The 20,820-nt window shown below is 35.2% G+C and overlaps 1 long non-coding RNA gene across 2 annotated transcripts in view; it reads right to left on the bottom strand.

Annotated features, from left to right (window-relative positions):
- Positions 1–20,820, bottom strand: part of LOC116094918 — a 108,811-nt gene that overhangs the window by 15,242 nt on the left and 72,749 nt on the right. Inside the window, exons 7-8 of one of the 2 annotated variants that reach the window (XR_004120354.1) lie at positions 17,617–17,694; positions 14,769–15,184 (exon numbers count right to left, since the gene is read on the bottom strand). This is a non-coding gene — a long non-coding RNA (uncharacterized LOC116094918). Of the gene's footprint in view, positions 1–14,768; positions 15,185–17,616; positions 17,695–20,820 lie in introns of those variants that run through there. The other variant, XR_004120355.1, reaches the window with a different exon arrangement.

The following is a 20,820-nucleotide window of genomic DNA, read 5'->3' as shown; positions in this document are numbered from 1 at the left end:
ACATAATTTTGGTTAAAAAATCCTACATATTTAAGGCCTAAGGACTTCTATACGGGCAGGGATTTGCTCCCCTGGAAGGCTTGTATGGTTTGATTACATTGTAGCTAAAGCATCGTGGGGCTCAGCGACTTGGCATATTCACACATGAGAAAAGTCCTGTTAAAACACCTTTATTCAGTAGTGTATATCTACATTTTAAATATCAAACATTTATATTTTAATTTATATTGAAGCTAATACTTCAAAACTTAAAAACATACTAAAAGTTCTCTCTTCTATGGTAAGTGTTATGATACACACCAAAAAGAATACAATTTTCTGTTGTTATGTACTTTACCAGCCAACACAACAAGTTTAAAATACCATAGGTAAAATAACATTAATGTTTCTCTAACTGGTAGTAGTGACACTTCGTCAAACAGAGTATTTTCCTCGTGTGTCTGAAGGCAAGGAATAAATAAGAGGCTGAGGATGTATGTCTCAAGTGAGTCTGTATTTTATATATAGGAATATATACACATATGTGTATGCAACAAGAATGAATATAAACAAAGCTCACAGACTTGAAATGGAATAGGGAGGGGTATGCAAAAGGGTTTGGAAGAAGGGAAGGGAAGGGGAAAATGATGTAATTGTGTAATTTTATTATAATCTCAAAATTATAAGAAATAGGCTTAAGTAGGGGGAAAGGTTGTGGAGCTAAAGGACCCCCTTAGGTAAAGACAGTTATTGAGGAGGACAAGGGGGGATGTGAGTCGGAGGATGATGACAAGGTTGGAGGATGCTGAGTGCTGTGGCTAAACCTTAAAGAAATACATTCTCTAATAAAGCCAGCTTGCAGGATATTAATGGAATGGGAAGAATAATTTATGGAACGAGAATTAGTTTAATTTCTTAAGTTATAGAATCAACAAATAGGAGTAAAATTATCTTCTTCACCTTGAATTCCCACCACAGCTCTTAGGATACATGATGGTGTGTGATGGAGAACAAACTGACACAAGACAATTCCACAAATACAAGAAAATCTAGAAAGATAAACTTTGAAGCCAAGCACCCTAGTTGGCTTTCCTTAACTATTTTCCCTGGAGGCATTATCAGTGTAAGAAGCTGGGGATTCTAAATCAGTATGATATGTATAATTTGATAGTTTGCCTGACGCTTGCAGTAGTTAGACAAAGTATTCACAGCATAGAGGGTATATACATTTGGGAGCTTGTCCCATGTACGTGTGCAGGTGGTGCTGTTAACTGGAAGAATCCTATACATAGACATTTTGTGCAACTGCTGTTATACTTCTGGTCATTTAGGACACATTTATTTCACGCTAAGTTCAAATACTTTCAGATAGAAAAATAAGAGAAAGGGAGAGGGAGAGCAAAAAAACGTCAACATGAGCATGAAGAGAAAGAACAAAAGAGTGAGAGAAGACCAGGGCCAGACTGTGATGGATATGAAGTATAAAGTAAGCTGAGAAGCTATGAATATTTTAATTATTTTTTTTTTGTTCACAGGAAATGAAATCAGATTTTTTTCTGAAGAACCCAGTTCGGTCCCTTTGTGCTTTGATCTGGTCATTAACATTTGCAAGCACTAATTCACTTTCCTGATGGGGGCAACTGTCAGCCGGTGCAGCTTCCAGAGCCCTTTTGCAGACTTTCCAGCTGTGGATGCAGACAGATCAAAGCCCGTGATGGACTCTCTACAACACAGTCTATCTGGAATACTAATAATAGTCTGTACTACTTGTAAAGAATCAAGTCATTTTTCTCCACTCCTTCAAATAATCAGGGTTTCCTTGTACATGCTATTAATTGATTCAATATGCGAAAGGAATGTCTGAACTTTTCCCACGCCTTATACTAACTCGTTTTTTTATAATATGCATTAGTCTACCTCCAGAGGTGGTTTTAATTCAAATCAGGTCTGTTTTTTTTTTTTCATAAGAATGGAATGAGTAAAACTCGTGATGCCTAGCCCTGTCTGCTGTGCATTTTCTTGTGTTTTACAATAGTGAATGTATGTTATTATCTTTTGTGTTCAAGTTTGATGCTGTTTAACTTCCTGGAGTAGAATTTTGCCATCAATTTTGATAGGCATTAATATTGTACAATAGATAATCTAAACACATTTGTTAATCATATTATATTCTTCTAAAGTTGTGAAGACAGTGGCTAATGGCCCAGTAAAGAGTAATGATGCTCCTCACACTTGGAAAAGCTGAGGTCTATTGTTTTATATGTGACAGTGATTGGCTTTTATTTCTTCCAGAATCTACCAGTTGATATTTGTATTTTATTGTCTGTTCAGATAATGTTGAATTGTCTATGTAAAAAAAAAAAAAGTGTTTATTGTTTGATTCTTTCGGCACTGTACAATTGATAAACAATGAACATATGAAAACTGATACCTTTATAAATAGTACCTAAAATAGTACAAAAGACTAAGGTTCTAAATATACCCAAGCAAACACAATTGCAGCTGGGAACAGGAAAAGAAGAAAAGATACCAAGATATCAATGTTGTTAGCAATTTAGAAGTTGAGAATCCAGTCTAGCAATGACCATTTACTCGGTGGTCAAATACCTCCACTGTCTCCTATGAGGATTTGAGCCTCAGGAGGAAGCCCCACTGAGTGACCACTCACGAGTAAAGTCTTCTTAACCTTCATGAATGAGTGTCATGAATGTTTTATTTTAATAGTTATGGTATTTGCATTAGTAACTTCAATCAATTCTATGGCAAAATAACTAAGAAAACCAGTATAAGAGAGGAGAGTACCATTTTGTCCTAGTCTTAGGGAATGCAGTCCATTGAAGGGAAAAGGATAGCTTAGTATTATTCTTCAGAGATCTTGTTTTGTTTTGGTTTTTTTGTTTGTTTGTTTTGTTTTTGTTTTCTTTATTTATATCTAAGAATGGAACTTCTTAAGCAAAAATATAAAAACACCATCCAAAATCATGCCATAAAACCAAAGTCTAAAAATAAAAGGAGAAAATGGAAAAAAAAACTCAGAAAACTTGTATAAAAGGAAAGGTGAAAATGTGAGCTGGTTGCCAGTATGATCCTAAGACTAATTGTTAGAACTAGTATGTGAATATTCACACACAGAGGAGAACTGACTCTTCACAGCAGCTCGCTAAAATGCTTTGCCCTTTTAAGATATTATTCTTTGTATCTTGTGAAATGTATTAAGTTTTATGAAGTAAGCAGTGGTAAAAATATAAAATCATGCAAGAAGAATTAATATTAAGAAATTAGCTTTCTATTACAACTTTGAGTAATCATAATGGTCCATTACTTTTCTGCTAGGCTAAGCCGCACAAGACAGCCTTGATAATAAAACCATAGACATGCATTTTTGAATGTGAGTCTATCAGATGTTTTCTCTAGCACATGGCGGAGGTAAAAGGTTGTCTGCTCTAGTCTCTTGGATCTGCTTGGCTTATTTCTGCTTCCTGCAGCTGGTCAGATGGTCATAGCTCTCTTTGATCTGATTGATGGGTGTTTCTACGAAGGGGATAGATGTGGTGGTTGACATCTATAACTCACTGACTGCTCACTGGAGTAAACTTCATGCGCTATAAGTTTCTCATGAAATCAGGAATGATGTGTACATCCATCCTTTTCTACAAGCAAAATTGAGGTGATTGTACTTGGAGATTACTTTCACATATAGAATACCCAGTAAAATGATTCCCATCTTGGCATGTAGAAAACAACACAAGTATGATGGCATGGGAGTTGATATAAAATTTTAAAATAACTCTTTTCTATTAGTAACATTTAATTTTATGTACCTTTAATATTTTCTACAGTGACTGTTATCTGTCATTTTGAAGTTTTTAACAATTTAAATATATACATGTATATATACATATGTGTGTATACATATATACATATATATCATATGTATGCATGTGACAGCCATTTTAAGGGACTGTGTTGATCAGAAATTAGTAACATATTGAAGGGCTTATTAGACAATTAAAGCATAACAACAAATAACAATCAGTAAGCCTAGTTTTCTTGATTTCTTATTTCCTGTAAGTCTAGATTTTATCTAGAATTTTTATTTTATTTTTACTCTTGTTTTAAAGATCTAGTACTATGGAGGAACTGTCAAATATCTTCACTAATTCATTACTGTTCAGCTTTGCATAAAAGTACATTTGGCAAGGAGTAAACTATTGATATACAAAATATAAAAGCCATTTGATATGGCACTATTAAAAATGCTGAAACTGGGCTAGAGATATCACTCAATGGGTAGACTTGCCTCAAATGCTCAGGGCTCGGCCTTGATCCTAAGGTCACATGCATGGGATATGGTGGTATGGGTTGTGTAATCTCAGTACTCAGAAAGTAGAAGGTGTAAAATTAGACTTTATAGGCCATCCTCCCTTCAGCTATATAGGAAGTTCAAGGACAGCAAGGAGACATAAGAGACATTGTTTTAAAAAGAAAAATGTGGTAAAAGACTCTAGATACAAAGCTTAGTGTTTAAGAGTAATTAATTAAGAGTGCTGGTCCTGCACAGGACCAGTCTTCTGTTGCAATCACCAAGAGTTATTCACAAATATTTGTAATTAGCTCCAGGGGAACACATGCTCTTTCATGAATTCCAAAGGAACTGCATACACATCCTTCATCCTAGGACTCAAGAGACAGAGACAGGCAGATCTCTGTGAGTTCGCCAGGCCAGCCTGGTTTCATAGAGTGAGTACAAAGCTAGCCAAATCTACGTAATGAGACCTTGTTTCAAAAATTAGTATATAAATATATGAACATTTTAAAAAGCCAGGTCATTTTGTGTTCCTGTTTGGGGAACATGTTATTGCTGTAGTTTTGCAAATGCCTGTCAAAGGTTCTCCCACAGTGACTTCATGCTGTGAACCATTCTTTCCTTACAGGTTTTGCTTAGGGCTTTTTTGTTAATGTCTTTATGTTTATACATAAAGTATAAACATAAAGTAATAACACTACTATGGATGTTTACTAAATTGCAATTTCTCCACCTACTTCTCTAACTTGAAAGAGCTCTGAGATATGTGCCAGTAATACAAGCATTTTCTCTTTTATGTATATAGCTTACAATATAAAATCATATAATAAATAAATCAATTGGACAAACAAATTATATATGCAGCAGCAAAAATAAATATATAAGTAAATATGAAATAATGAATGCAAAAGGCTAAGTGTGTGGAAGGTTAGGTTAGAAATATTTGAATTATTAGAATCTATTTACAAATGAATGATCACATGAATAATAACTTTATCACTGATATTCCTGCTAGTAACACAGTATCCTATCATCACATGTATTAAAACAATGAGCACAATATTAATTGAAAGTGACTGAATCCTAAAACCAGCTTATTAGCCTAAAATGAATGTGTAGCCCTGCATTATTTTCCTGAGGAACTTTAGACGTAATTCAAATGAATGAAGCCCTGAAATGGTGCTGAACTAAATGAGTCTTGTTCTCTGCACTTGAATTTCCAAGCGCCTGTTTTCAGTTCTGTTTCTCTATGAACCATGGGAAGAAAGATGACTCTGTGTCACTTCAGTCACTCTATGGGTACCCTAGTCTGCTCAGTCACTGAACTTTGAGGGAAACTGCATGGAATGATTGGGCCTAGGTGAGTGAGCTAGAGAAACGTGAAAATGTTTTCATGCCTAACACAGATTGGCAAGGCTGTCATGACAAGAGCCTGGGATCAGCTTGAATAAAGTCAGTGTATTATCATGAGGGTGTGAAGGCTGGGCAAGATACACAACTAATAATCACAATAATGTTGTGCACCATGTCTGGTAAAAGCTCTAAGACCTGGTGCTTTAAAACCTATAGCTTTTAAGATAAAAGTGTATGCAATGAAAATGATCTAAGACAAATTAAACAATAACACCTTTAAAAGGAAAACTGAAACATTATCCCCAAGCAATAACTATAAAATATTATCCTTCAAACCACAGGTGGGTAAATTATAGTTGAGAGATATATAATGGAGTCCAAGAAATCTGGCAAAAGAAGTTTTCAGAACATCCAGATACCAAAATCAATTCAAAACCAAACTGTCATGACTGGACTTCCGGGTAGTAGCACTTGCCCATGTCTCATTGTGATCACCGAGCACTCCCCAGTGCACCATGCATGTGTTTGCTCTCACACTGCACAAAGCAAAGTACTGGACTGAAGCCCTGGGCTGAGATTTGAGAAGATGTAGGTTATTTAGGGACTCACATTTCTCTCTGTGTGTTGTTTTCTGCAGTTAGAAAATATCTTGGTTAAATATCAGAAAACAAAGACTACTCCCCCACAATCATTCCTCAGCATGTATCAAATTAATATCCTTTGAATGAATTATATTACCATTTGATTTAAAGTATCATTTGAATTTTTGGCTTGTACTTCATAAAAACCAGCTCTTTTTAATTGGTCACTTGTGATCAGGACAGAATTTCCAACAATTCTGAAAAGTTCTGCCTTTTGTACCATGGTAGTTATTTTATTAAGTGGTGCTCTGTGAATTATTGATTATAAAAACTAAAATATAATCCACTCTGAAAAGTGTTGGATAGTTTATACTCAAATCGGTATCTGAAATTCTGTTGAGGTTTAACTTTTTATGTAAACATAAATGAGTACATCCATTTCAGTATAATAAAAAAAATTTCATTTTAGGAAATGATAAAATTATATACATGTGCTTAAACATATTTATTTATGATTCATTATTCGAAAGTGCATGATGTGTACAATATATCCATTACATTAGTAGGACACTGAGTACATAAACATTTCGAGTCCTGAAAGGTATTACAAGTAGGAACACCTTAAGAGGTCTGCATTGAGGTACAAGGCAGAATCAGCCTATGTTCAAATAATCTTTCTACTGACAGCAAGAATACAGCACATTGTTTCTCAACAGTGAGAGGTAGCAACGGAGAGGCAGGAAAACTGACTCAGTTACTGTAGCTGGCAATTCAGCCAGGACGAGTCTTCATTGAAAATATCAAATGGTAATAGAGATCACGGTAAATCTGCTGCCAATCTACAGAATCTGAATTTGAAAGGATGCTTTGCCTCTACAACAATTTTCATCATTTTGATTTCATGTAATTTGTACCTTACAGCATCAAGTCTGGTAATGAGAGATAGTCTGTTTAAAGATCGCCATTCACTCTTGTCATCACAAGCTGGCTTGCATTCAAAGTATTAAAATATTTCAGAAAATTTATTTTAGGTCATTGAGTAGTTAGTGGCTCAAGAAATTTTATAGACTGTTTCATATGCTTTATTAAAAAAATAACATTTAATGAGTAATAAATTTCAGTGAATTTTATTTAAACAAGTAAAAAGAACAAAAACACTCAAGTAAAAATTCTTTTAAAATTTGCATAAGAGTTTTAGTATTTCAAATTTAATTAGAATTAAGTACTTAATACTTAAGCACTAAAAATTCACTAAGCAGTGTTCAGTTAAATGTACATTTAAGATACGATTTCTCTGCCTCTTTTTATGTTTCTCTTTTTCTATGTCTTTGAATATGTCCATGAAGCTTGTATCTCCACAAATGTTAGCAACACAATATAGAGTTAATTATTAATTGATTTGAATAGTTAATCTAGTTCATTCATAAATCAAATCAAGCATATAGTGGATTGAATACTCCAAATTTAATTGACATATTTTAAGAAAGTTTTGAATTAGTGTGAGTAGACATATCAAGACACTAGTCAAACTTAAAATGTTTCATTTTCCCTGAGAATATGTACTTTTAATATATGTTATTGTTACCATTAACTGAAACAATTAAAAAAATATTTAAGGGATTAAGATATGCCTCAGTGATTAAGCACTCTTGCTCCTCTTTCAGGGAACTGAACATCCATTCTCAGAATCCACATTGGGTTCTCACAACCTCCTATAACATTACTCCAAGGCATCTGACTCACTGTACTACACTGGCCACCTCTAGCATAGACACCCATGTGTGTATACATGCACATTAATAATAATAATAATAATAATAATAATAATAATAATAATAATAATAATAAATCTCAAGACCTCCTCTAAATCAAAATTAAATATATTTGATAAACATAATTTAAGGCATTAGAAAACAAAACTCAATACATATATTTCTTTCTCAGGTGCATAAAGGGAAAAAAAATTAAACAACTAGGAAACAAGGCCAAGGTGAGATGTTTGCTTAAAAGTGATTTGTAAGCCACAGGTTGTGGTTATATTACTGAATGCTGATTTTTAAAAATTTATGACTTTAAAATTATTAAATATTTTTCTAACATTTCATGCAAAATGTAATCTTTACTTAAATAATTACTTTGTTTTCTTTGTCTTATCACAATTATTTATTTTTGTTTTATCTCTCTTTTATGACTATTCCTTAAATTATGGCTGGTTTTCTAGGAAAAGACAGAAAGGATACAGATTTGGAAGGAGAAGGGAGTGGAAACTGTAATGCAGATATATTGAATAAAAAAAAACCCTCTATTTTCAATAATATAAAAATAGAACTGTTAATAAACAATAGTTAAATATGAGTACGGCTTTTGGTTTATTTCTTCCTATTACATAGATTAAAGACACACACAAGAATATATATAAAAATTGGGAATTCATTTTTAGAAGCAAAGCTGAAAATATTTTATTTTCCTGAATTTTAATACAGCACTTGAAACAAAACTTTAATCAAACAGAGCATGACTGGAAAGGTTGTCCCTAGGATGCATCACCAAATGTCTATTTGATGAAAAGAGAGACTTTGAAGGTGTTCAGCTAGGAAGAAGTTAAACTGTAAAATCACGTCAGAACTAGATTAGAACAACGAGATTGCAGGAGTTAACTTTAGGGGCTAAAAAGACATTATGAATCCAATGCTCGGGGGGGAGAGAATTTCACAACTTCTTTAGTTGATAATACTCCTTTTATGATGCCATGATACCCACTTGTATTGAATCCATATATATAACATTCTTGTCTATCAATCAAATTTAAATGTCTGGTGAAAAATCCCACAGGCTCAATGCTAAATTTCCCCATATTTGTCAAACCTGTTTATATTGAATTTCCACTCACATCAACCTATTAGTTTCACCAGCTATGCTTTGTTTTCATAGGACTTTGAAGCACTTCCTGGTACCAGTGAGAGACAGCTGAACAACAAAGACGGAAGACACTACAAACAGGCTTTGCTATGTATATCACATTACTTTTGGTTATCAGAAACTTTTATCTGATTTCGGAAAATTGGATATATCATAAGCTTGTTTCATGTTCTACAGTCTTGGCACACAGCTGAGTGAAACTGTGAACGTACGAGGGCTTGATGAAATAGAATGCTCCTTAACTGTCATAGTCTAGTTTTGTTGATTATATAAAAGAAACTTGCAAGTATTTCAGGATCCTTTTCTTGTACTAGAAAAAACAATGGATAAATTTCTTTTCATTTTAGATTATAAAATGTGGTTTGTTTTAATATAGAAGACATAAATCATTACCCATACTCGAGTTATATTTGTGCGGGAGACCATGGAGTGGCTGTAAAAATCAGCCTTATAAGAGCTTACATAATGATATCCCAATGATTATGGTGCTCAGACGTTTTAAGTTAGGAAAATTCAATTTCCTCATATTGTAAGCAAAAGGGAGAGTTTCTTGTTAATATTGTAATATTCATAAATGCTACCATACACTTTTCATGTTTAAATACAACTTTCAAAATAATATTGTATTGGCTATCACTTAGATTATTACTTGATTCCATAAAATTCCCATTTAAAATCTGGCTTGGAGATGATTCTGTTTTAACATACAGAAGACCTGGCATATTTCAGGAATTATTTACTTATTTTCCTTAAATAAAGTCATTTAGCTTTTCGTAATTATGATGAGTTCTAGAGATAAGTCAATTTCAATGGAAGGAAGAATAGAATAATTTTGCCTTAAAACTGGGGGAAGTTTCAGCTGGTAGTCAGGTGTCTCTTTTTTCTTTTGTGTTTATGTTGAGGCAGAATCCTACAGTAGGAAGAGGAGAAGAGCTCCAACAACCTGCCCAAGAGCCAGAACAGTAACCCATTGCCCTCCCACTGGACTCCACTCATGTAGATTCCCCTACTTCTCATGCTTTATGGAGGCTGGTAACCAAGTGTTTACCTTATATGCCTTAAGACAACAATTTTTGAGATAGAGAACGGGGCTTCAAGATGGCAGATGCACTAAACCAGGAGTTCATGATTTGCACAGAAAGAGTGAAAGTTTCAAAATATTCTATACAGTGATTTTAAAGTTGAATATTTCCACTTTCACACAGTTTAATAGCAGTTAATTCTACAGATGGAAGACTTCTAGAAGTTGATCAATCCAATGCCCTGAAACCTCACCATGTGACTGATTCCAGTGAGAGGTAGAGCTTTAAAGTCTAGATCTTAGGGAAGCCTAAGATCCTTGTGAGAATTTAGAACTATGCTTTAAACCACACTACGTACTCTCTCTTAGGAAAGATTTATAGGCACAGTGGTTTCAGATCTGCATAGTAGAGACCTTTTTTTTTATTATTATTATTACAAATGGTAATCCCAACCATGGCCTACACAGTAATGGCACTGATAGGGGTCAAGGGGATCTCAACAAACATTAGGAATCTAACTTCTCAGTCTTATCTTTCACACTTTATTATATAGGCTCTATATACAATTTTTACTCAGTGTTTCTCACGCACAGGCTTTTTTTTCTGTTTTAGTTAGAGTTTCTATTGCTGCTATGAAGCACTATGCCCAAAAAACGAGGTAGAAAGAAAGTCCTTATTTGGCTGTGTAAACTTCCATATCACTATTTATAATCTAAGGATGCCAGGACAGGAATTGAAACAGGGCAAGTACCAGGAAGCAGGAGCTGATACAGAGGCCATGGATAGGTTCCTTGACTGGCTTGCTTGCTTCCCATGACTTGTTCAGCCTATTTTCTTAGAGAACCCAGTACCACCAGTTCAGGAATGACACCAACCACAATGGTCTGGGCCCCCCCCCCAACAATGACTAATTAAGAAAATGCCCTGTAGGCTTGCCTATCCTATGGAGGCATTTTTAACACTGTGGCTCTCTCCTCTCAAGTGATTTCATCTTGTGCCAAGTTGGAATAAAACACTCCAACACAATTGCCCAGAGTTATAAGCTTGAGAAATAAATCTGATCATATAAAATGACTTTTGTTAAAAAGAAACTTATAATATGCCTATCTTTAAAATAGCTTTTTATTTAAAATACTTTTGTCTTTAGGTGGGTAAGATGACTCAATGGGTAGCTTAATGGTATGACCTTGATTTTTGAAATTCTACAAAGATGATCTCTGATCTCCACAAATGTACTCTGGTATATGTGCCCACACATACACATGCACATATAATAAGTAACAAAAAAAATTATAAAAAAAATTAAAGTCCATCATTAGCATTTGAGGAAATATTATAATGAGGGTGATAATAGTAGATAAATATAAAAATATTTGGTACTGATATATAATGACATTTTTTGTAAAAATAATAAAATTTCTAAGGGATTTGAGAGGATGCTGAGAGGTTAAGACCATTGGCTGATTTTCTAGAGGATCCAGTTCAATTCCCAGCACCCACATGGCAACTTACAACTGCTTATAACTACTGTTTTCTGACACCCTTTCAGAGACACATTCAGGCAAAATACCAGCGCACATAAAAATAAATAAAAATAAGTTATTAAAAATCAGCTCAAACCTAAAATTTAAAACAATAATAATAATAAAAATTCCATACACTCTAATCAAAAATAGTGGCTATTATAGAGAAGTGCAAAGGATCCTATAACACAGAACATGAGAGTGGAGCAAGGTATTGGGATATATGAGGAAATCTTTAAAGAACAAAACCAAGTTGGTGGATTAATAAGACTAGGGAAGAGTAAAGGGTTAACAAAAGCAAGACTATATGGAAAAGCTTCATGGAAATCTACTATCCTAAAAAATATGTTATTATATTTTAAAAAAATCTAAAAAGGAGAAAGAACTAAATGGAACCATCCTCTGTGGACAGATAATGCTATTTTGAATTATGTGATTAGCAAGAGGTCAAAATCACTAAAGTGAAATTTCTGAAATACTCCTTGTTGGTGAGCCAGAACCAAAAAATTCGCCGTAATTAAGAAGAGACCAGCATCACTGAGGTAAAATAGTCTGAGAAGTGTTTCTTAAGAATTTACTCATGGTGGCTGGGTTCCAGAGAAGGCTAAAGTTGCACGTGTGGGCAGCTGGCATTGGTAGTGTGGGAGTCACTCAGGTGGAACTGGTTTTGAAGACATGAAAGGATAATGGCAGGCAGCTTGGGCGTGGCACTGTGTGGCAGTGGCAGAGATCCTGAAGGCAGGCCTTGAGAGGCCATCAATGAAATTGCAGTTCAGTTGCAACAGGAAGGCCCAACAGTTTGGAGATGCCAGTATCAATTGAGAAGGACCAATTGTGGTTGGTGTAATCTAACTTAGGCCTTCTATGTGAAAAACGTACCCTGTAGATATATGAAGAGTACCTTACACTAAAAGTAACAAAACACAAAGAAGTTGTGCTACAGAGCAAAGATAGCCTCAGCAGGAGGCTTCAGAGAGTATGACTGTAGACTATGGATCTAAAGAGTGTGGAAGAGTTGTCTGGGTACACTGCATGTGTTACTGGTGACCAATAACGGGTAATGATGGTTTTAAAAAGTGAAAGAAAAGTGTGCTGTCAATGGGTAAACTGGTTAGAAACAAGGATGACAGAGAAGACACGAATGAGAGGATCCAAGGTTTTCAACAATGTATTTAGGAATCCTGGTCATTGACTCTAAAACAATTCAAAATTAAAATTCATTAAATAAGAATGAGTAGAAATGAGTCAAAGACAGATGACTTTTACAGAGCTGCTTCATTTATCACAACAAGAGAGCGAGTGGCAAATAGGTGTAGGTGAGATCTGACTGCAGGCTGATATAATATTCCACTGTGAGATCTGAGTGCAGGCACAAGGCAACCTGATATAATATTCTATTAGGTACACGCCTAAAACAAATATCCTTATGTTAAAGGTCAGAAAAATGAAAGAGATCAAATAATTCAAATTCAAATCATCTATTGCTGGAGCACTCATGATTATCAAATTATTTTCATACAGAAATTATTCACTAAGGGGCTAGAGAGATGGCTTGCCAGTGAAGGACATGTAGGACTTTTGCCCAGAAACCAAATTTAGTTCCCAACACCCATACCGGATAGCTCTCAACTGCCTGAATCTCCAGCGCTGGGGCATCCATCATCTCTGGCTTCTGCAGAGATGTATCTGTACAAGTATACACATATATATATGCGTGCATGTGCGCATGCATGCGTGCACACACACAGACACACACACACACACACACACACACACTTTAAATTTTTTTGAAAATTACAAGAATTACTCAATAAATCATTTTTCTCAATGCCAGTAGTCAACCATAGATACATGTAAGGGAGCTATGAATAATCCAAATGCAAATAGAGGAGTAATTTTTCATGCAAATATTAAAGAATCTAGAGTACAAACATACAGAGAAGAAAACTAACATAACTTTAACATTGGTTTTGGAACGTTAATTTTACTCCCATATCTATTAAAATTGCAATCTATATTACATATAATTTTATAACTCATTTAATTCAACTAACTAAATTTGAAGATTTCGCATCTTCTATGCTAAGTCCATTAATTTATTATATTTAAAGAATCCCATATGCAATAATAAGTTAATTTTATTTCTTATGTTGTTTTAAATATTCATCTCCACGCAAACAAAATCCTCAACTTTTCCCTTAGCAGGTTTCTCCTCATTCTCCACTATATCCAGCTTCTCTAATAGAGGCTAAACAGCCGTTTCCATCCAAGCTAAAATAAGGGAGCTACGAAAAGACCCAGTACTTTGTGTGTAAAATAGTTCCTCATCATAAATGCCTTTTGTGGTAAAATATTTACAAGTACAAGGATATTCTGTTTTAACGTTTCAAATACAATTTCTAAACATGGGACACAGAATGTGAGAGGTGTTCTTTCCTAAAGCAACAGTTAAAAAGAGACCTACTACAGCACAAACTGTGCTGTTTGTGACTTTATTCTCAGGAACGTCTGCTTCAGTTTCCAAATGACATGAGCAGGGTGGACTTTTCCTTTAGGATGCGGATAACCCTGCTTTGCTTTCTTTGCACTTTTCCTCCTCTTCCTCCACCTCCTCTTCCTCCTCCTCGTTCTCATTCTCCTCTTCCTCCTCCTCCTCCTCCTCCTCCTTTCTGCCTCCTCCATTTCTTCTTTCTTCATTCCCTCCACCACCTACTCCCTTCTTCGCTCAGTCTGTCCCTGCCTCTTTTATTCTTCCTCTTTCTTACTGTATGCTGATTGATGTGTTGAGTGTAAATTCAATCTTAAGAAAATAGTCAAACAAAAATGGTAACATCCTTAATGAAAGAAAGTAATGATGGGGTTTAATTAAAATCCTTTACTAGGAGTCAAGTGTTTTATGATTCACTTAGCAATTTTGATAATTATATAATACTATATGAAAGGGACTAAAAATCAGGAATATTTCCTAATTCAGTTACACACACGCACACACACATACACACACAATGACTGTGATTATCTATTTTATATGGTAAAATATATACAAAGGATTTCGGAAAAACACAAAATTATGAGACAGACGTTCTGTTGTAGTTATTTCAGTTCATTTTATTTATTCATATACTTATTTATTTTGAGAAACTAATCAGTGTGAACAAGGTTGCACTAAATTTTCCTCTGTCAAATCAAGCCCCAAAGCAGTGGTTATACTCAATTTTGAAGATATATCTTTCAATATTTTATGCATATATAACAATATTTATACTTTTTAATGGACACAATTTCAAAAACTATATACAGTAGTCAATAGTTTTGTCACTTATTATTATGCCTTTATTCAAAATTCTTGGGTCTTATTTTCTGTTTAAGAACCCTGCAGCATATTTTTCTGTTGCTTAAATACAGCATAAGACTGGAAGAATGAGTCAACAAGTTATGTTCTGCTCTTCCAGAGAACTTAAAGTATATTGTCAGAACCTACATCAGCTGTTTCACAATGACCTGTAACATAAATTGAGGTAAATCTTACTTGTCTCATCTCTGCAGCCCTCACATTCACAAACCCATCCACAAAATTAAAATAATAAATTAAAAATTATATAAGGTGATCTCATTGAAATAGATTGAAATATAATTTATATTTAATGATCACAGAATAAAATTATCCACCAGGAAAGCTGTATTAATCCCAGTCCTATGTTAATAAAATACTAATCAGATAGCCTTAGAAGATGTTTGATATCATAGCAATATTTACATACTCAATTGAGGTTTCATATTTTTCTGCCCATACCAGTTCATCCTCTAATGCTGTTGTCCATTGCAGTCATTCTTAATTTTGTTTGCCCTTAATAATAGTTATCTAGTTTGTTTCTTTCTCTTGTGTATTCTGAATCAAATCAATCAGACATCCTACTAGTTTTCTCCCAAATTCTGTAAATTGAATACTTAATCACTTTCTTAGTTATGTTTTGAGACAGCCATTAGGCAATCCAGACTGGCCTTGAATTCATTAAATTTCTCATTTTCCTGCATCTACCTTCAAAGTGTTTGATTACAGTTGTGGATCACTACACCTGACTTCCTCCTTTCAGAAAACACTCTGTTGTCTCTGATTATTTCAATAGTATTCTCCAGTTCTCACTGTAGCTATAACCTCTATAACTGCTCTGAAAGGAGCAGTGGTCTCCTTGGAGAAGGAGCTAAAAGCATGTCATATTATTTCTTTGTCCTCCGGCTTGAGATGATGACCTCAATGGTAGAATACCTGCCTGACACAAATGGTCATTGATATTGTCTCCAGTGCCAGAAAAGTTCTACCACCTAGATTACTTTATAGATAGCTTCCAGAGGCCATCGCAGCTTCAGGGCCATGCCTTATTCTACTTTTAATCTTTCCTAAGTAAGAGAAGTTATAAATTTTGTGAGGCTATAACCATAATTCTCTCCTTGCTGCCTCAGATCCCAACAGAAACAACAGAAACATCATTCTGTGTGCCTGGGATGGGAAACTTCTAATATCTGAAGTACCTACACTCATCAGCCTTCAGCTTTCTACTCCAAAGCTGAAATGATCTCTAACCTATCTACCTAAAATTTTAACAAACACCTCATCGAACATTCCTGCCTTAATCATTTCAGGAGGAGTAAAGAGTAATTGAGTTGAAAATACACAATCAGCTGTACAAATGCATGCTCTTTGCTTAATTGTGACAACTGTCACACTGGAGTTAAAAAGAGCTGAGTGCTAAGTCGGGCAATGGTGGCACACGCCTTTAATCCCAGCAATTGGGAGTCAGAGGCAGGTGGATTTCTGAGTTCGAGGCCAGCCTGATCTACAGAGTGAGTTCCAGGACAGCCAGGGCTACACAGAGAAACCCTGTCTCAAAAAACAAACAAAAAACAAACAAACAAAAAAGAGCTGAGAGCTGAGTTTCAGGAGGATATTACTTAGAACAAACAAAATTTCATTACAAAGTGCATGAAGGCTATGAAGAAAGGATAAACTTGGACATACCACACCATTTATTTTCTATGTGTCAATTTTTCCTGTTTGCATGTATGGAAATAAATAAACAACATACCTGACTACAGGCCTTAACACAGAAATTTCTACATGTAAAGCATAATAATGTAATTTATCTAAAGGTAGTAAAATATGTGCTATCTTATTATATGCTCATTCGTTGTAAATTTTGACCTACTTATACCTAAATTGTTTAAGTTAAACTCTTTAACTTACCGTCCCCAGCAATCAGGGCAGATAGAGAGAATGAACAGAACTCTAAAAGAAATCTTAACTAAATTGTCCTTGGAAACTGATGTTGACTGGGTGGTGCTACTTCCCCTGGCCCTGTTCCTAGCCGGGAACATCTCCTAACATTTTAACCTGGCACCTTTTGAGATCCTGCATGAGATCCCCTCTTCCTTGACCCCGGCTCTTGACCACAACCCCCAGAGTGACTTTTCAGGCTGACAAAGATCTTATGGCTCCATTGCAAGCTTTCCAGATCAGCCACCAGGAATTGTGGCCTAAGCTTAGTACTCTCTATAACAAAGGCACCCCAGAGATTCCATACAAGTACCAAGTTGGAGACTGGATATATGCTAAGAGATATCATGCTGAAAACTTGGAAACAAGGTGGAAGGGGCCATTTCTGGTGGTGTTGACAACTCCAACCTCTGTTAAAGTGGATGGAATAACTGCCTGGATTCACATAACTCATGTCAGACTAGCATCTGCTCCTGATGCCAACAGGATAGCAGCCAGACAGCTGAGCCACCCTCTTCTGCAAGGCCAGAGAAACCATGAGATAGCCGTGGTGTATCTTCTGGCACTGAGCCTCAGAAACTCCCACAACCTTACAAATTGACTTGGCAAGTACTCTTAGTCACTGGGGATGTAGCTTGGTCTACTACAGTGTGACACCCACCTTATATCTGATGACTGGATCTTGTCTTTGATTTCTGTAAGATAGCAATGGGGCCTTGAGTCCTGAGATATTTCCACCCTAGAGACACAGGGACAAGAATTAGTGGAACAAGGGGGATGAGGGACTTGTGAATCTAAACTGTGTCCCAGAAGTAGCCTTGGAGGGTGAGTCTTAGGGTGCAGAAGCCAAAATTTGAGGAGTGTCTTGCAAGAAACCTCCATACATGTGTGCCCCTAAGATGGGAGAAGCCAACACCAGGCCCATCAGTGTTGGGAGTCCAACTACTTTTTCTGTGTTACCTGGGGGTGTGAAACACCAGGAAACACATACTGGAAACACATTCTGAGGGGAGTTTAAGGTTCAATGGCCAAGGTGAAAGAAGGGCTAGCCAAGTGGAAGAGAAAAAGGGAACAGAGCCAGGGCTGGTTCGAGTCTTGGTTTAACTCCTACCCTTGGTTAACCACCCTCATATCCACCTTGTTAGGACCCCTAATTGTTCTCCTGCTATCGTTGACCTTTGGATCTTGCATATTGAACAAGTTTATAGTCTTCATAAAAGAGAGGATAGGAGCAGTGCAGCTGATTGTCCTGTGCTAACGATATGAGACTCTGGGGACAGGACCTGAAGAATATGAGTTAGTTACCCAAGACCCCTGAGCATAGCTCCAAGATTGGAGCTTGTACCTAAGGGCTTTTTCCAGTTCCATACCCTCATTACAGCTTCCCACTCCTGCCTGTGGTCAAGACTAGGCCAAGTTCCATTCCCCACCCACAGGAACATTCTTGAGGAAAACAATTCTCAGAATGTACTGACTGATAGTCACTTGGCCTTCCGGAAAGTCCCAGTTAGAGTTCAAATGCATATCATGCTTGCTAGCCAATAGACTTAAAGGTCAATATGCTTAGCCAATAAGTTTGAACTGTAACATTGCCAATGTAACCTGTGTCCCTAAAAAGTATAAGAACTGCTTGTAATAGCCATTCAGGGTCTCCTTCTTGTCAAACATGATCGAGGGCTGACCCCCAACACTTCGGAAAATAAACCTCTTGGTTTTGCATTAAAAAAAAATACAACTCTTAAACTGTTTATAACTATTAACTTAATTTAGAAAGGAATTCAGAGAGGAAATTCTTCACATTTATTAGAAGTATAATTTTTAACAAATATACAATCTTTTATATATGAAACATTTTCTCATTCTCCTGCTCCTCCTTATTCTTACTCTCATTCTTATTCCTGATACAGATGAGAAGCAACCAATGCCTCAATGGCTATAACAAAATATTTCACATACTAAAATAAGAATTTGTTCATATAGACTTTGGCATACCTTGTCAAAGTTTGTTTAACAATATCAACTATATTAGCTATGTTTCAGATATTCTTTAGAGAAAATAGTTTCATTATGAACTAGGTATGTGTTGCTGAAAGTATTGTTCTTTCTGAAAAGAATTAATGTCCAAATACATGTAGTTAGATTCCAGTTATATGATAGAAACTTAAGGATAATAGGAATTGGATTGAATATGTATAAATGTATATATGCATATGTACATATGTATGTATTTTATTGGATATATATATATGTACATATATATATATATATCCAATGTCAATGTCAAATTTTCAAATTACCAAGTAAACTCAGAACATGTTACAAGGAAATAAACATGTGTTGCTTTTGTCTGAAAAAATAAAATCTCTTAAAGTGTTGCTTGCAGTGAAATACTAATGAGCATAAAGCATGCTATGTTCTTCAATTTAGTTTACTCACAGTACCTGAATCGTTATATCTTTACTCATATTCTTCCTAATTTACCAGCATTTACTCATCCAGTCATCTATTGGCTTTAAAAGTAAGGGATGCACAAACTTGTGATTATCATCTTGTTGCCATAGAAGCATGGAAAACATAACTTCAATTTAAAATTAACTCTTTCTTTTTTGGGCTGAAAAAAATGCTTTGAATTGCTTAACTCCTCTTAACCACAGGTGATATTCCATAAATTTCAAGTATATTTTTAAAAGGAGTCCTTTCAAATAATTTTCCATGCTTCCATTAAGCAGGTAACATAAACCCTCAGAATCCCTGAATGCTGCACTTCAAAGTTATGCCCAGGAAAAAATATTGAGGAGTACAGCTTTGCTCTCCAGTTGATTTAAAACACCACTTGCTTATTTTCAGTCTACATATGGAGTTACTTTTGCAAAGCAATCTTGGAATAGTGCCAGGCTACATCCTGGAAAGACTTTTCTCCAGAGACAACTAAAATTCATTATCTGAATTGTAAGACAGCTATGTCCCTTCAAACTTTAGACACATCTTTGTTCCTCTATGATTAGTGATAGTATTTTTACTGAAAACAAGAGCCTGTAATGTGTAGAAAGATTACAAAGACACCTAGCACAGTATTAGTTTAAGGTGAAATTGAGAACTATGCACGAGTGTGAAAGATGACACTGCAGAATGAAGTATGGAGTATCATTTGCAACCTAAAATTATCTACAAATTCTACTCTAATATATTCAAACAATTCTATAGTTACTGCAAAGACACTGTCTCCAATCTTACTGAACGTCTAGCTTTTATCATTTAAATCACTTGTTTTATCTTCTAGAATATTATCAGTACACTATCAGAGAAGTATAGTTATTTTCTCACTGTTATCAGTAAACAGTTTATTGTAATGAATGGTTCAAAGCCCATATTGCTTACATCATGTTTAAAAGCCTAATGATGTGTTGCAATTTAAGAGAACAAAATTATTCTTAACATTCCATTCAGTAAAAATTTTTGAAGCAATTATTTTTGAGTTTTGGGTTTTGTTTTTGAGTCCAAGACTCATGTAACCAAGGTGAGAATCTGAGAATCACTTTGAACTTCTAATCTTTCTGCCTGTCAGTCCTAAGTGAAGAGACCACAGGTGTATACTGACATACCTGGTTAATATGGAGAACTCCAGGTCTGAGGAATAATGTACAGTGAGCATCTATAGCCAGGCCTGGGCTTTTTAGTATTAAAAATAAAATCTTCATAATTGAAGATAAAATCCAGAAGTATAAAGGTCAATATACATTAATATAAGCAACATTAAACAGGCAGACCAAATTTTAAGGGATATAATATTACTGCTCTATATAAGTACACTAATAAGTGTGAGCAAGCAGTGTGGATAACAATGGGGTATTTTAAAAATATTTTA

The sequence above is a fragment of the Mastomys coucha genome, unplaced genomic scaffold, assembly GCF_008632895.1.
Source record: "Mastomys coucha isolate ucsf_1 unplaced genomic scaffold, UCSF_Mcou_1 pScaffold17, whole genome shotgun sequence".
Classification (NCBI taxonomy): Eukaryota; Metazoa; Chordata; class Mammalia; order Rodentia; family Muridae; genus Mastomys; species Mastomys coucha.
The sequence above is the reverse complement of the archived record's forward strand: the minus strand, read 5'-3'. Positions and strand labels throughout refer to the sequence as shown.